General features: G+C 45.5%; 1 protein-coding gene across 1 annotated transcript in view; it reads right to left on the bottom strand.

The window, feature by feature from the left end:
• The window catches only part of shank3a (SH3 and multiple ankyrin repeat domains 3a), an 832189-nt gene that overhangs the window by 653115 nt on the left and 161306 nt on the right, over positions 1–17768 (bottom strand). The window lies entirely within an intron of this gene.

The following is a 17768-nucleotide window of genomic DNA, read 5'->3' as shown; positions in this document are numbered from 1 at the left end:
GTGTGGTGAACCATAGATGGTTACCACTATGGGTACTTGTACATATGTTACTCTTGTTACTGTTGGGGTTAGGATTTGGGTGTTCCACCTGTTATTATTGTTTATGTGGTACACTCCGTTCGGCTCCGCCTTCTTACAGGAGTATAAAGGTCACTGCTACTTCCTAGCAGTCTTTAGTCTGGGATAATATTGTTAAGTAGTGTGCTCCTATTTGTCGTGAATAAAAGCCTTTATTCCCGGGTACGTCCGAGCCTCCCGTGTGAATCAATCGCGCATCAGTGGGCAGGGCGGTAACATTCCGGCCAAAGTGCCTATAATTGACCCAGACAGCGAGGGGAGGAAAACCTCCAAGTCGTATAAAGTTTTGCGAGCAACAGTCCCAAAGTTGCCTACTTCTCCCAAGGATGTTACACTTGTCCAGCAACATGCTTACAATTTCATACATCTCTGCAACCTCTCAACAACCTGCTTCATGGTAGAAGAGTCCCACTTTTTTCAGTCTTTCCATGTAATTAAATTCTCTGCATGGCAGGAATCAGCTGTGACTCCAATCTGAACTGCCTTCAGTGTTTGAATGTCGACCTTGTGTCTTGACAATTGATACTGCATCAAAATCCAGGAACTCCTCACGTAACAACATAATGAGAGTAACACACAGACTGCAATGTTTCAAGATGATGTCTTACCATCATCTTCTCAAGAGCAATTAGGACTGCTTAATGAATGCTGCTAGTAAAACGACATCAGGTGAATAAATAACAAAAAACACTCAAGGTGCAGTCTGTCCACAGGGCTGTACAGTTTGGGCGTACCATCCTTTGCCACGTTATTTCAAACATTTGTCTGCCTTCAAAATTTCTTTACTGGTTTGTATCTGAACTTCACTGTTACTGGTGAGGTGTACCTGATGTATTTATAGCCATTATAACTCTACCAATCCAGGTGTGGGGAAGATACCTGCTTCAAGCAATTGGGGTCTCATTAATATTTAAGTACCAATGTCGAATTACATCATTCTGACTCTGACACAATTTTAACAGATGATTGTGGTGGTGTCAAGTGCTGGACCCACCATTGACACCTTGCAGAAGGCAAGATCACAGCGAGAATGGGCCCAGGTAAATTTTTCAAAATGTCTTTGCGGGCCAGAGGGTCCACAAGGAAACCATAGGCTAGCCACCGCCACCATACCCCCACCCCTCTCCCCCCTCAAACCCTTTCCACAGTATGATTCCCCCACCAGACAAGGTTTTTTTGTGCCTTGTTCCCCATCTCTTTACTTGCCCAAAATTCCACCTCTTCCCAACAATCAGCAAATGTTACAGGCCAGGTTCAGCAGGAAGACTCTTCAGGATGTAAATAAATCCCAGTCAGTAAACTGTCTCTGGTGTTATGCTCAGCTGGCCATGAATGTTGCCTACTCACATTGACCTTTGACTCACACACTTGAATTCAAATTACAGCTTTTGGTTAGTCAGGTCCTCGATTGACATATGTGGCAACCCCATTAACGTGCCTTTAAGGGAAAAAGTTTCACAGGAACACCATCACCTTCAAGTCTCATGTTACACACACCATCCTGACTGGCACATTTAATCACCATTTCTTCATTGTCACAGGGTCAAAATCCAGGGATACCATGTCTGACGACATTGAGATCACCTCCAACACGGGGACTGCCGCCATTCAAACTGGAGACCACCAGCACTTCCTCAAAAGCAACAAGAAATGAGCAGTATATACCTGACCAGTGACACCAATACCCTATAAATGAACTTAAAAAAACACACACAGGGAGAGGTTTTATTTATCTGCAATAGATTGAAGAAATTCACCGTAAAGAGATACATTCCACTTAGCAATGGTTCCCAAGCTGTCAACAAGGCAGCTGAAACCTTAGAATTTACTAGAGCAAAGCGTGGTTCATCATTTCACTGCTTTTCCAGATAGGATCACCTTCCCCATTGAGTGCAATGTATCTGAAGCTGACTGAGACATCAGTAGCTAACCCACACCTCCAGCTGACATTTGTGTTAATCATCATCAGCACTCTCATCTGAAAGTCATGGGTTCTAGATCCACTCCAGTGCAGTACTGAGGGAGTGCTGCAGAGATGGTGTCTATTTGAGGAGATACTAAAGTTAGACAATATTGTAGGGTGTATAGAGTCACATGGGATTAGATTCAGAGAGAACATTTTGGAAGCACCTGATGGCAGCTGGTGACAGTTTGAAACAGCTAGCTGCATAGTGAACAACACCATGCATGACAGTAACCTGGGATCTTTAAATAGTTAAAGCCTAACAATAACAATAACAGTGAAATAAGAACATAAGAACATAACATAAGAAATAGGAGCAGGAGTAGGCTATCTGGCCCTTCGAGCCTGCCCCGCCATTCAACAAGATCATGGCTGATCTGAAGCGAATCAGTTCCACTTACCCGCCTGCTCCCCATAACCCCTAATTCCCTTATCGATCAGAAAACTATCTACCCGTGATTTAAACATATTCAACGAGGAAGCCTCCACCACTTCAATGGGCAGAGAATTCCAGAGATTCACTACCCTCTGAGAGAAGAAGTTCCCCCTCAACTCTGTTCTGAACCGGCCCCCCCTTATTTTGAGGCTGTGCCCTCTAGTTCTGGTTTCCCTTCTAAGTGGAAAGAATCTCTCCACCTCTACCCTATCCAGCCCCTTCATTATCTTATATGTCTCTATAAGATCACCCCTCATCCTTCTAAACTCCAACGAGTACAGACCCAATCTGTTTAATCTCTCCTCATAAGCTACACCCCTCATCTCCGGTATCAACCTGGTGAACCTTCTCTGCACTCCCTCCAAGGCCAATATATCCTTTCGCAAATAAGGGGACCAAAACTGCACACAGTACTCCAGTTGCGGCCTCACCAGTGCCTTGTACAGTTGCAGCAAGACCTCCCTGCTTTTATATTCTATCCCCCTCGCGATAAAGGCCAACATTCCATTCGCCTTCTTGATCACCTGCTGCACCTGCAGACTGAGTTTTTGCGATTCGTGCACAAGGACCCCCAGGTCCCTCTGCACAGTCGCACGATGTAATTTTTCTCCATTTAAATAATATTCCAATTTACTATTATTTCTTCCAAAGTGGATAACCTCACATTTGCTAACGTTATATTCCATCTGCCAGATCCTCGCCCACTCGCTCAGCCTATCCAAATCTCTCTGCAGACTTTCCGCGTCCTCCACGCAATTCGCTTTCCCACTCACCTTCGTGTCATCAGCAAACTTGAATACCCTACATTCAGTCCCCTCCTCCAGATCATCTATGTAAATGGTAAATAATTGAGGCCCCAGCACCGATCCCTGCGGCACGCCACTGGTCACCAACTGCCAACCAGAAAAGCACCCATTTAACCCAACTCTCTGCTTCCTGTTAGATAGCCAATCCCCAATCCACGCGAACACCTTACCCCTAACTCCGTGTACCCCAATCTTCTGCAGCAACCTTTTGTGAGGCACCTTATCGAACGCCTTCTGGAAATCTAAAAACACCACATCCACCGGTTCCCCTCTGTCAACCGCACTAGTGACATCTTCATAAAAGTCCAGTAGATTCGTCAAACACGACTTTCCCTTCATGAATCCATGCTGCGTCTGCTTGATCGAACCATTCTTATTCAGGTGCTCTGTTATTTCCTCTTTAATAATGGACTCTAGCATCTTCCCAACTACGGACGTTAAGCTAACCGGCCTGTAGTTACCCGCCTTTTGTCTACTTCCTTTTTTAAACAGCGGCGTAACAGTAGCTGTTTTCCAGTCAGCCGGCACTACCCCAGAGTCCAGCGAATTTTGATAAATTACTACTAACGCATCTGCTATTACCTCAGCCATTTCTTTCAGTACCCTGGGATGCATTCCATCCGGGCCCGGGGACTTGTCTACCTTCAGTCCTATTAGTCTACCAAGCACCACCTCCTTAGTACCAGTAATTGTATTAAGGACCTCCCCTCCCACCAACTCTCGATCTCTAATATTCGGCAAACTATTTGCGTCTTCCACCGTGAAGACCGACACAAAGAACTTATTTAAAGTCTCAGCCATTTCCTCGTTTTCCACTATTAAATCCCCCCTCTCATCTTCCAAGGGTCCAACATTCGCTCTAGCCACTCTATTCCTTTTTATATACTTGTAAAAACTTTTACTATCATTTTTTATATTTTGAGCTAGTTTAGTTTCATAATCTATCTTTCCTTTCTTAATCGCTTTCTTAGTCGTTCTTTGTTTTTCGTTAAAGCTTTCCCAATCCACTAATTCTCCACTATTTTTGGCCACTCTGTACGCATCTGATTTTATTTTAATACTCTCCTTTATTTCCTTCGTTATCCACGTCCGGTTATCCTTTTTCTTACAGTCCTTCTTTATCACCGGAATATATTTTTGCTGAGTACTTAAAAAAATCTCCTTAAAAATCCTCCACTGTTCCTCAGCTGTCCTACCTACCAGTCTGCTCGCCCAGTCTACATTAGCCAATTCCACCCTCATCCTATCGTACTCCCCTCTGTTCAAGCAGAGGACACTGGTTTGGGACCCTACTTTCTCACCCTCCATCTGTATCAGAAATTCCACCATATTATGATCACTCATCCCAAGAGGATCCTTCACAAGAAGATTCTTAATCCTACCTGTCTCATTGCACAGAACCAGATCCAAGATAGCTCGCTCTCTCGTAGGTTCTGTAACATACTGTTCAATGAAACAATCCCGACAGCATTCCAAGAACTCTTCCTCAAGCCCTCCACGTCCAATTTGAGTCGACCAATCAATATGTAGGTTAAAATCCCCCATGATTATTGCCGTTCCACTTTTGCACGCATCCATTATTTGCTTGTTTATAGCCCTCCCCACCTCTAAGTTATTATTTGGGGGCCTATAGACCACGCCTACCAGTGTCTTTCTCCCCCTACTATTCCTTATCTCCACCCACAACGATTCCACGTTTTGCTCCTTAGAGCCTATGTCGTCTCTCACTACCGTCCTGATATTATCCTTTATTAACAAAGCTACCCCACCTCCTTTTTCTACCTGTCTATCCTTCCTAAATGCCTGATAACCCTGTACATTCAGTTCCCAGTCCCGGTCACCCTGCAACCACGTTTCTGTGATGGACACTAGATCATATGCATTTGTATGGATTTGTGCCATCAACTCATTTACTTTGTTTCAAATGCTTCGTGCATTCAGGCAAAGTGTCTTTATGCCAGACTTTATCTGGACCCAGTTTGTTGAAGCGCTACTAACATCTCCCAAGCCCTCTCCTCCTTTAGCTATATATAGGGTGGCACGGTAGCACAGTGGTTAGCACTGCTGCTTCACAGCTCCAGAACCCTGGGTTCGATTCCTGGCTTGGGTCACTGTCTGTGTGGAGTTTGCACATTCTCCTCGTGTCTGCGTGGGTTTCCTCCGGGTGCTCCGGTTTCCTCCCACAGTCCAAAGATGTGCGGGTTAGGCTGATTGGCTATGCTAAAAATTGCCCCTTAGTGTCCTGGGATGCGTAGATTAGAGGGATTAGCGGGGCCTGGGTGGGATTGTGGTCGGTGCAGACTCGATGGGCCGAATGGCCTCTTTCTGTACTGTAGAGTTTCTATGATTCTATGATAGTTGTTTATTCACTATACTCCTGGCATTAGAGTAGACACATCTCAATCCTATGGTCTGACCTCTCCCCTTCTCTGTTCCCAGTCCACCTGCCCTCTTGCACTGCCTATAACCCTTCTCTGTTTGCGAGCTACCTTCCTCACTCTCAGTCACGTCACTTTGATCCCCTCCCCCCAACCTATCTAGTTTAAACTCTCCCCAGTAGCCTTAGCCAACCTTCCTGCCAGGATATTGGTCCCCCTGGGATTCAAGTGCCACCCGTTTTTAGTATACAGGTCACACCTGCCCCTAAAGAGGTCCCAATGGTCCAGGAACCTGAATCCCTGCCCCCTGCACCATTCCCTCAGCCACACATTCATCCTCCACCTCACTCCATTCCTTTCCTCACCTTCCCGTGGCACAGGCAGCAATCCCGAGATTACTACCTTTGCTTTCCTCCTTCTCAGCTGTCTCCCTAATTCCCTATACTCTTTTTTCATGTTCCCTTTCCCCTTCTTACCCACATCAGCGGTACCCCCAATATGTACTGCTACCTCCGGCTCCTCTCCCTCCCACCTCAGGATTTCTGGGACTCGCCCAGCGACATCCTGGATCCCAGCCCCAGGGAGGCAGACCACCATGCGAGACTCCCGCCTGCCTCCGCAGAATCGCCTGTCCGTCCCCCTGACTGTCGAGTCCCCGATTAATACCGCCTTCCTCCTCCTTTCCTTAGCCCTCTGAGTTACAGGGCCGGACTCCACCCCGGAGACACGGCCACTGCTGCTTCCCCCAGATGGGCTGTCCCCCCCAACAGTACTCAGACAGGAGTACTTGTTATGTAGGGGCACTTCCACCGGGGTGCTCTCAATCACCCGTGTTTTACCCTTCCTGGCTGTCACCCACTTGGCCTCCTCCCGTGGCCCTGGTGTGACCACCTGATGATAGCTCTTGTCTATCACCTCCTCATTCTCCCTCACCTGCCTAAGATCGTCAAGCTGCAGTTCCAGCTCCCTAACACGGGCCCTCAGGAACCGCAGCTCGACACACCCCTCACAGATGTGGATGTCCAGGAGGCCGGTGCCTCCAGGACCTCCCACATACTGCACTGCGAGCAACACACTGGCTTAACACTCATATTTCACCCTTTCTTCCAAGGTACACAGAGAAGAGTAAATTATAAATTTTAAAAAATAAGAAACTCACCCCTGCTCGCCCTTTCTGCCTAAGCCCGATGAGCCAAAGCCCCTCAGTTCTCACTCAGCTCCCTCTCACTCCACTGCCCGCTCCCAACGCTGCCCGTTAGATAGTGGGGCCTGCCTTTTAAACCTCCCGTGCACTAAAAAAAAAACCTCAAAAGACCCTTCCCAGTAAACCCCGCGGCCACTGCCGGTTTCGCGCCAAAATGTAAAAATAATTAAATAAATAAATAACACCCGCGAAAAAGTACTTTAAATTAAATCTTACCCCAAAAGTCCTGTCACCAGTCACACCTCTGCCTTTTTCCAAAGCAACAAAGAGGACTGTCCCCCCAACTAACTGACTTTTATACAACTTTTGACCCTCCCAGTAAACCCCGTGGCCACTGCCGGTTTCGCGCCAAAATGTAAAAATAATTAAATAAATAACACTCGCGAAAAAGTACTTTAAATTACATCTTACCCCAAAAATCCTGTCACCAGTCACACCTCTGCCTTTCTCCAAAGCAACAAAGAGGCCAAATGATGAACCACGCTTTGCTCTAGTAAATTCTAAGGTTTCAGCTGCCTTGTTGACAGCTTGGGAGCCAGTGCTAAGTGGAATGTATCTCTTTACGGTGAATTTCTTCAATCTATTGCAGATAAATAAAACCTCTCCCTGTGTGTGTTTTTTTAAGTTCATTTATAGGATATTGGTGTCACTGGTCAGGTATATACTGCTCATTTCTTGTTGCTTTATGTTTAAACGTACAAGTCTCAAGGTTTCATCAATGAGATATCCAAAATGGACCCATAACACAACTTGCACTAACTCCATTAAGTGGACAAAAAAATCCTGTGGGCGATATTTTATCATCGCATTGCGCCCGTTCTCGGGCAGGACGCGGTCATAAAGTGAAGCATAAAACGATTACCACGACTGACGCCAGTTTTTGCAACCAGCACCATTTCACAACAATAGGATTTCCGACATGGCCAGTCTCTTGCCAGAAATGGGCGAGAGGTTGGTTAATGTATTGAAATTTATTTAAATTTGATTTTGAAGGTGATTAGCGAGCTCGGCGCTCAATCGTCCATTCTCGCCGTTGGAATGGGAGGCCATTGAGGCCCCCTAGGAAGACTGAAAGCAAAGCGGGGGTGCCCCTTGCGCAGTGTCAGACTGTAAATGCCAGCCTGGCACCTGGGCAATGCCCACCAGGCAGTGGGGCTAATGGGCGAGGGGCCAGTGGGGTGGGGGCCCCCAGCCGCTCTGTAGCGATCAGTGGGGGGAGGGCAGCGGGGCTGCGATTGGTGGGGAAGGGGGGTCCGCGATCAGGGGGGAAGGTGGCGGGTTTGCGATCTGTGCGGGAGGGGGTCTACGATCAGTCTCGATGGCAAGGAAGTCGGTGGGGGCTGTATCTCGTGCCATGGGCCCTGCGATTGCAGGTGGAGGGGGGAACCGCTTCAGGTGGCGTGTAGTAGCAGGGGCCTGACAGCTCTCTCTTTGTCTGTCAGACCCCTGCTCCTGTTAATGCGCATGTGCAGAGGTCTGCACATGCGCACTACCTCCCTCTACAGGCTTTCGGGCACATTAACCCCTGTTCACAGGTTTCTGCAGCGAGCAACAGACTAGCTCAAAATTTGTCAGCCAGACTGCATATGGAGGAGGGCCGAAAGATGTGCCCAAAAAACGGATCTGAAACTCTCACAGTTACACATCTGCCTGGCACAAAAAATGGTAAAATACTGCCCTATGGCATTGTTTAAAGAAGAATAGATAGTTTTCCTGGTGTCTTGGCCAACATTCTTAACTCAACCAACTCTAGCAAAAAGACAGGTAGCTGGTTATTCTCAGAAAAAAAATCGCAAAAATTTGTGTTTGAGATTGTGAGAGACGATGTGAAGATGTTTAAAATGGGACTGAGGGACATGGAGTGAAGATAGGGTGATGGGGTCAAAGATGATGATGATGAAAAAGTGACTAGGTAGAGTTGGGATATATCAAAAAGAGCTCATTGGGCTTGGTGACATTCTCCTGTTGCAAAATGCTTTCAAATATTCTAGCTCCTCTTTAAACCTTAGTTCAAATTTCAAGTTTGATCTTCTCAAATTAAGCAAAAAAGAATTGCAGTCATTCGTTTTAAATTACAGACAAATTGCTTATCCTCTGGGCACAAGATCCAGCATCAAAGAAACTTGTGCTACTTTAGTAATCATTAAATTAAACAAACCTCACTATTCTTTTTTGTTTAGCTAGAAAAACCTTGAACAATACAATAGTAGATGGCAACAAAGCAATTTTCAAGCGGTTAGTTTTACAGGTGAGGTTTACACTTCACTCTTACACCTAACTCTCTCAATCTGAATTTGTCTGACTGGTTTTCCAGTCATTCACCACGTTCAAGATTGTGCTTGGATTAATTTTGTCATAATCTTCATCATTTTATCTTGGAGTCAGGTCTTTAATATTTTTAAAAAACTGATTTCTTAACTTCTCACCTGAACTTGGTTTCCTAATACCCAAAGAGTGAATTTATCATTGGGAAAACATATCTTAGTGGGAGAAAGAGACGAAGAGAGGTGGACAGAGAAAGTGTAAGACAAACAGACAAGGACAGAGTTCAATGGATGGGGATGACTACTGAGGGATTAAAGTAAATAGAGAAGAGGAAGGCAGAGTGACAAAGAGAATGACAGGGTGCTGGTGACATAGGAAATTGAGACAGAAAATATGAGTGACAGAAGAAAGTGACAACAGAAAAGGCAAAGCTGTTAATGAACTGAGTATGATGCCTGACATTGTTTTTATTCTGGGTAATAGCAAAAGGATGAACAAATCCGATATGTCACATTATAATATGGAATTCAATGATGCAGTAATTAAAATCACCTCTCTCCACTTGAGCTAATCAAAATATAAGTATTGTTCTACCACAGCACAGCACTGAAGTAGTTTTAACTTAAGGTCTGATTAATTAGTTTCCAATGTCACATTGAACAGCGGGTGCAGTTCCTGCTACGTCAGCCTGAATATTTAATCTTTCACCTGAGAGTCCATCCTCTTTTTGTGTGTTCTGGTTGGAAATGAATCATTCTCTCCTCCACATTCCAATCCCCCCTACCCCTCCCACCGCCCCCGCCCTCAGCCCAACTCCCCAGGCTCAGAACGACCTTCTCGAGGGCAATTAGTGATGGGCAGTCACACTCACGTCCCAAGAACAAACAAAAAAAATGGTGCTGTGATTGGTCCCCAGTCACATTTACGACAATGTGGGTCTGTAACTTATTTTCTATGCAGTGTAAGGCAGATTTCAGCTGCATCCCAAAAAGACCATGCCAATCATTCTGACTTCCAGCTCACCCGGGTTTCTATAAGCTTCCAAGGCCATTGCATCATATCCTATGCCAACCCATTCTTTCCAAAGTCTTAAAAACTCTAAAACAATCCATTTCCCTCAAATTGCCCTCCTCCCAAAAATGATTTCAAAATTTCCTACACCAAATCACAGCTCATATTCTCTTCCCAACCAGTACCCACAAAGAGAAAGATAGCATTGAACAATCAAAACATTCCGAACTGTCACTGACTCCATCACACTTCAGTGATCTGCACTGATTTCATCAGTGATCTGCACTGATCCCAGCACACACTTAATCTAACAATGAATTCATCACTAACTGTTGATCTGCCACTAGCTTAATCACCAATTATTGATCAGCCACTGATTCCACGACTAGTGATCTGCCACTGATTTCATCATTAATTAATATATAACCTTAAAATTAGAACTGGCCAGTCAGTAATTGATGTCAAAAGCACTACTACAGTCAGCAACCCCCGACAATCACATGCCCCTGTCTGCATCGACAGTGATGAAGTGATGATGGTTGCAAGCTTAAAGTTTCTAGGTGTTTAGATCACCAACAACCTTTCCGGGTCCCTCCATGCCGACGCAATAGTTAAGAAAGCCCACTAATGCCTCGACTTTCTCAGAATGTTGAGGAAATTCGGCATGTCCGCTATGACTCTCATCAACGTTTACAGATGCACCATAGAAATCATCCTCTCCAATTGTATCACAGCTTGGTATGGCTCCTGCTCGGACCAAGACCGCAAAAAACTACAAAGGTTGTGAATATAGCCCAGTCCATCACTCAAGCCAGTCTCCCGCCCATTGACTTTGTCTATGCTTCCCACTGCTTCAGGAAAGCAGCCAGCATAAACAAGGACCCCACGCACCCCGGGCATTGGCTTTTCCACCTTCTTCCGTCAGGAAAAAGATACAAAAGACTAAAAACATGTACCAACAGACTCAAGAACAGCTTCCTCCTTGCTGTCATTGACTTTTGAACGGTCCTATCATATATTAAGCTGATTAAAACAAATTACTGCGGATGCTGGAATCTGAAGCTAAAAGAGAAAATGCTGGAAAATGTCAGCAGGTCTGGCAGCATCTGTAAGCAGAGAAAACAGCTTGACCCTTTGTCAAAGCAGCTTTGCTGCCAGACCTGCTGAGATTTTCTAGCATTTTCTCCTTTGATTATATTAAGCTGATCTTTCTCTGCATCCTAGTTATGACTGTAACTCTATATTCTGCACCCTGTCCTTTCCTTCTCTCCTAGATATTCTATGAACGGTATGTTTTGCCCGTATAGCGTGCAAGAAACAATACTTTTCATTGTATCCCAATATATGTGATAATAATAAATTTAATCAAATCAAAAGCATATCGTGCAATGTTCTCCACATTTCCAACCGCCCCCACCACTCGCTATTCTATGATTCTCAGCTGTTGCCTGGTGCCGCAGGCCTACCTGACCATCAATCATCCAACCTTTCAATTTGGCTGGCTGCAGCTGAGAAACAAATTTCATAAAGGTAAAGGCAAGGCCTGAGAGAAACCTATGTCAATCATGACTCAGCAGCTACCACTCTTGCCTCTGAGGTTGAAGGTTGTGGGCTCAAGCCCCACTTCAGGACATGAACATAAAAATCTAGGCTGACAGTTTAGTGCAGTACTAAGGGAATGTTGTACTGTCAGAGAAGGTGGTCTCACTTCAATATGACTTCAAACCCAGGCAGTTGCAAAAGATCCCATGATATTATCTTGAAGAACAGTAGGAGAATTATTCTTGGTATCCTGGCCAATATTTATTCCTCAGTCAACATTACAAAAACTAAACATACGGTTATTATTCATATTGCTGTCTGCGGGAGCTAAGTGTGTGAATTGGCTGGAACTTCCTACGGTTGTAACAGGCACTGTATAAATACAAGTCTTTCTTATTCTTTAACACTTCTGGATTTCCTAGTCGTTAAACATGCATCCCCATGAATATCAGGACTGAAGTGCTTCAAAGTCTCCTCAATATCATGAATAGCAGGAATGATACTGTAATGCAGGTAAGGGCCTCCTGCTCAATTTCAAATAATGCTATGAGATTTTTTTTGACTCAAATGCAGCAAGCAGAAGGGTCAGACTAGGCCTTGACTTCATGCCACGTCCAAAGAGAGCTTGGAGACTAAAAATAATCTATGTCCTGTCAAAGACCAAAGGACTATAAATGCTGACTATACAGGACAGAATTAACAAGGGAAAATTCCAGGCTTATCCATCAAGCTGTAGTCTGCTTCTTGTCTTTACAGAACAGACCAGTGATCGAGTAGTATTACAGGAGGTCTGTGGGCAAGAATTAGCAATGAAGTGATATGTGGACAGCTCAACAACATAAAATCAGATGTGAGCTCAAACATTAGGGTACAGTGGGTCTGCTCATTATCTTTCACCTCAGAGTACCTGCATTTGTTAAAATGTATTCTTTCATGGGGTGTGGGCATCACTGACTAGACCAGCATGTATTGCCCATCCCTAATTACATTTGAGAAGGTGGTGGTGAGCTGTCTTCTTGAACCACTGCAGGCCATTGAGAGTACATCCACAGTGTTGTTTGAGAGGGACTTCCAAGCTTTTGACCCAGCAACAGTGAAGGAATGGCGACATATTTCCAAGTCAGGATGGTTTGTGATTTGGTGGGGAAAGCAGGTGATAGTATTCCCAGATATCTTCTCGTCCATCAAGGTGGTAAATGTCGTGTGTTTGGAAGGTGCTGTCCAAGGTTAATTGCTGTAGTGCATCTTGTAAATAGTACATACTGCCACCATTGCTCGTCAGTGGTGAAGGGAGTGAATGTTTAAGGTGGTGGATGGGGTACCAATCAAATGGACTGCTTTGTCCAGATGGTGTCGAGCTTCATGAGTGTTGTTAGAGCTGCACTCATCCAGGCAAGTGGAGAGTTTTTCATCAGATTCCTTATAGATGCTGGACAGACTTTGGGGAGACAGCAGGTGAGTTACTTGCTGCAGAATTCTGACCTGCTTTTTGGCCTCTGTAATTATATGGCTGGTGCGGTTCAGTTTCTGGTTAATGGTAACACTGCAGGATGTTGGTGGTGGGGAATTAGTGATCATAATGCCATTGAATGTCAAGGATATGATTCTTATGATGGAGGGTTAGATTTCTTCATGTTGAAGGTGGTTACTGCCTGGTACCTGTGTCTCATATGTTAGGTATTAAATGAGTACTTTGCCCCAGTATTCACCAAAGAGAAGGACTTGGTGGATGATGAGTCTGGGGAAGAGTGTGTAGATAGTCTGGGTCATGTTGAGATCAAAATGGAGGTGGTTTTGGGGTTCTTGAGAAACATTAAGGTAGACAAGTCCCCAGGGCCTGATGGGATATACCCCGGAATACTGAGAGAGACAAGGGAGGAACTTGCTGGGGCCTTGAGAGAAATGTTTGTATTCTCACTGGCTATAAGGGGGGTCCCAAAAGATTGGAGAATAGCCAATGTTGTTCCTTTGCTTAAGAAGGGTAGCAAGGATAATCCACGTAACTACAGGCCAGTGCGCCTTATGTCAGTGGGAACTAAATTATTGGAGAGGATTCTTCAGGACAGGATTTACTCCCACTTGGCAATAAATGGACGTATTAGCAAGAGGCAACATGGTTTTGTGAAGGGGAGGTCATATCTCACTAACTTGATGGAGTTTTTCGAGGAAGTGACGAAGATGATTGATGAGGGTAGGGCAGTGGATGTTGTCTACATGGACTTCAGTAAGGCCTTTGACAAGATCCCTCATGGCAGACTGGTACAGAAGGTGAAGTCGCACGGGATCAGAGGTCAGCTGGCAAGATAGATACAGAATGGCTCGGTCATAGAAGACAGAGGGTAGAGGTGGAAGTGTGCATTTCTGAATGATAGGCAGAGGGATCTGGGTGTACTGGTACACAGGTCACTGAAAGTGGTAACGCAAGTGGAGAAGGTAGTCAAGAAGGCATATGGCATGCTTGCCTTCATCAGCCGGGGCACTGAATTTTAAAATTGGCAAGTCATGTTCCAGCTTTATAGAATGTTAGTTAGGCCGCACTTGGAATACAGTGTTCAATTCTGGTTACCACACTACCAGAAGGGTGTAGAGACTTTGGAGAGGGTACAGAAAAGATTTACCAGGATATTGCCCGGTGTGGAGGGCATTAGCTACGAGGAGAGGTTGGAGAAACTTGGTTTGTTCTCACTGGAATGACGGAAGTTGAGGGGTGATCTGATAGAAGTCTACAAGAGTATGAGGGGCATGGACAGAGTGGATAGTCAGAAGCTTTTACTCAGGATGGTAGTGTCAATTACTAGGGGGCATAGGTTTAAGGTGCGAGGGGCAAGGTTTAAAGGAGATGTACGAGGCAAGTTTTTTTACACAGAGGGTGATGGGTGCCTAGAACTCGCTGCTGGGGGAGGTAGTGGAAGCAGATACGATAATAACTTTTAAGGGGCGTTTTGACAAATACATGAATAGGATGGGAATAGAGGGATACGGTCCCCGTAAGGTCGGGGTTTTTGGTTCAGTCAGGCAGCAAGGTCAGTGCAGGCTTGGAGGGCCGAAGGGTCTGTTCCTGTGCTGTAAATTTCTTTGTTCCTTACCACTGATGAGCCCAAGCCTTGCTGCATATGGACATGGACTGCTTTAGTGTCTGAGAAGTTGTGAATGGACATTGTGCAGTCATCAGCTTGTGAACTCATGATGGAGGGAAGGTCATTGACGAAGCACCCGAAGATGGTTGCACTTAGAACACTATCCTGAGGAACTCCTGTCCCAAGACTGAGATAACTGATCTCCAAGAATCATAACCAGCCTCCTTTGAGCTAAGTAAGACTTTAGCCAGCAGAGAGTTTTCCACCTGACTCCAGTTTTGCTAGGGCTCCCGGATGTCACACTGAGTCAAATCTGCCTTGATGTAAAGGACAATCACTTTCACCTCACCTCTGGAGTTCAGCTCTTTTGTCCATGTTTGAACCAAGGCTATAATGAAATCAAGAGTTGAATCAGCCTTGCGGAACACAAACTGAGTGTCAGTATGAAGGCTATTGCTGAGTAAGTGTCGCTTAATAGTGCTGTTCATGACCCCTTCCATCATTTTATTGATAATCAAGATGGGGTGATAATTGATCATATTGGATATGTCCTGTCTTTTGTGTACAACACAACACCTGAGCAATTTTCCACATTGCCAGGTAGATGCCAGTGTTGTAGCTGTACTAGAGCATCTTAGCTAGGGGTGCAGCAAGTTCTGTAGCACAAGTCTTCAGTACTATTGCCAAATGTTGTTAGGGCCCATTGTCTTTGCACTATTCAGTGCCTTCAGCCATTTCTTGATATCATGTGGTGTGAATCTAATTGCTGAATACGAATCTGAGATGCTGAGGACGTCAGCAGGAGGCTGAGATGAATTATCCACTCAGCACCTCTGGCTGAGGAGGATTGCAAATTCTTCAGCCTTGTCTTTTGCACTGATGTGCTGACTCCTCCATCACTGAGGATGGGGATATTTGTGGAGCCTTCTCCTCAATTTGGTTGTTTAATTGCCCACAACCATTCACAGCTGGATGTGGCAGGACTGTAGAGCATCAATCTGATCCATTGTTTGTGGGATCGATTAGCTCTATCACTGTCTATCACTTGCTGTTTCCATTGTTTGGCATGCAAGTTGTCCTGTTGTAGCTTCACACTTCATTTTCAAGTATGCCTAGTGTGCCTTGCATGCCCTCCTGAATTCTTCATTGAACCAGAGTTGATCCCCTGACTTGATGGTAATGTAAAGTGGGAGATATACTGAGCCATGCGTTTAGATTGTTGTTGAATATATATCTGCTTCTATTGATGGCCCACAGCATTTCATGGATACCCAGTCTGAGTTGCTAGATCTGCTCAAAGTCTATCTCATTTAGCTAATGCCACATAACACGATGGAGGGTATGCTCAATGCGAAGACGGGACTTCCTCTCCAGAGGGACTGTGCGGTGGTCACTTCTACTGATATTGTCATGGACAGGTTGGTGAGGATGAGGTCAAGCATGTTTTTCTCCCTTGTTGACTCCCTCACTATTTGCTGCAGACCCAGTCTAGCAGCTATGTCCCTTAGGACCCACCCAGCGCTGTCCATAGTGGTGCTTCCAAGCCTGGCTTTGGGTATTGAAGTCCTCTACCCTGAGTGCACTCTGGGCAGAATTTTCCTGTCCCACCTGCCATGGGAATCGTAGCGGGCGGGACAGGACCATGCATAGGTCTGTTGACCTCGGGTGGGATTTTCCGGTCTTGAGCCGAGCATGGCCGGAAAAGCCCACCCTCTGTGTCCCTGCCACTCTCAGTGCTCCCTCCAAGTGATATCAGCATGGAGACATAAGAACATAAGAAATAGGAGCAGGAGTAGGCTATCTGGCCCTTCGAGCCTGCCCCGCCATTCAACAAGATCATGGCTGATCTGAAGCGAATCAGTTCCACTTACCCGCCTGCTCCCCATAACCCCTAATTCCCTTATCGATCAGAAAACTATCTACCCGTGATTTAAACATATTCAACGAGGAAGCCTCCACCACTTCAATGGGCAGAGAATTCCAGAGATTCACTACCCTCTGAGAGAAGAAGTTCCCCCTCAACTCTGTTCTGAACCGGCCCCCCCTTATTTTGAGGCTGTGCCCTCTAGTTCTGGTTTCCCTTCTAAGTGGAAAGAATCTCTCCACCTCTACCCTATCCAGCCCCTTCATTATCTTATATGTCTCTATAAGATCACCCCTCATCCTTCTAAACTCCAACGAGTACAGACCCAATCTGTTTAATCTCTCCTCATAAGCTACACCCCTCATCTCCGGTATCAACCTGGTGAACCTTCTCTGCACTCCCTCCAAGGCCAATATATCCTTTCGCAAATAAGGGGACCAAAACTGCACACAGTACTCCAGTTGCGGCCTCACCAGTGCCTTGTACAGTTGCAGCAAGACCTCCCTGCTTTTATATTCTATCCCCCTCGCGATAAAGGCCAACATTCCATTCGCCTTCTTGATCACCTGCTGCACCTGCAGACTGAGTTTTTGCGATTCGTGCACAAGGACCCCCAGGTCCCTCTGCACAGTCGCACGATGTAATTTTTCTCCATTTAAATAATATTCCAATTTACTATTATTTCTTCCAAAATGGATAACCTCACATTTGCTAACGTTATATTCCATCTGCCAGATCCTCGCCCACTCGCTCAGCCTATCCAAATCTCTCTGCAGACTTTCTGTGTCCTCCACATACCGGTAATCAGCAGCAGGTTGCCTTGCCCCTGTATGATCTGATGCCATGAGACTTCATGGTGTTCCGAAGTCAATATTAAGGACACCCAGCACTTCTCCCTCTTGACTGTACACCATTTTCACAGGTTTTGATCATTGCTGGTGAGGCCAGAATTTGTTGCCCATCCCTAATTGTTTTTGAGAAAGTGGTGGTGAGCTGCCTCTTGAACCACTGCAGTCCAGGCAGTGTAGGTTCACCCACAGTGCTACTAGGTAGTGAGTTACAGCAGTTTGATCCAGTGATAGTGAAGGAATGATGATGTAGTTCCAAGTTAGAATGGTGCGTGACTTGGAGGGGAATTTACAAG

Source organism: Mustelus asterias, chromosome 19 (assembly GCF_964213995.1).
Source record: "Mustelus asterias chromosome 19, sMusAst1.hap1.1, whole genome shotgun sequence".
Taxonomy (NCBI): Eukaryota; Metazoa; Chordata; class Chondrichthyes; order Carcharhiniformes; family Triakidae; genus Mustelus; species Mustelus asterias.
The sequence above is the reverse complement of the archived record's forward strand: the minus strand, read 5'-3'. Positions and strand labels throughout refer to the sequence as shown.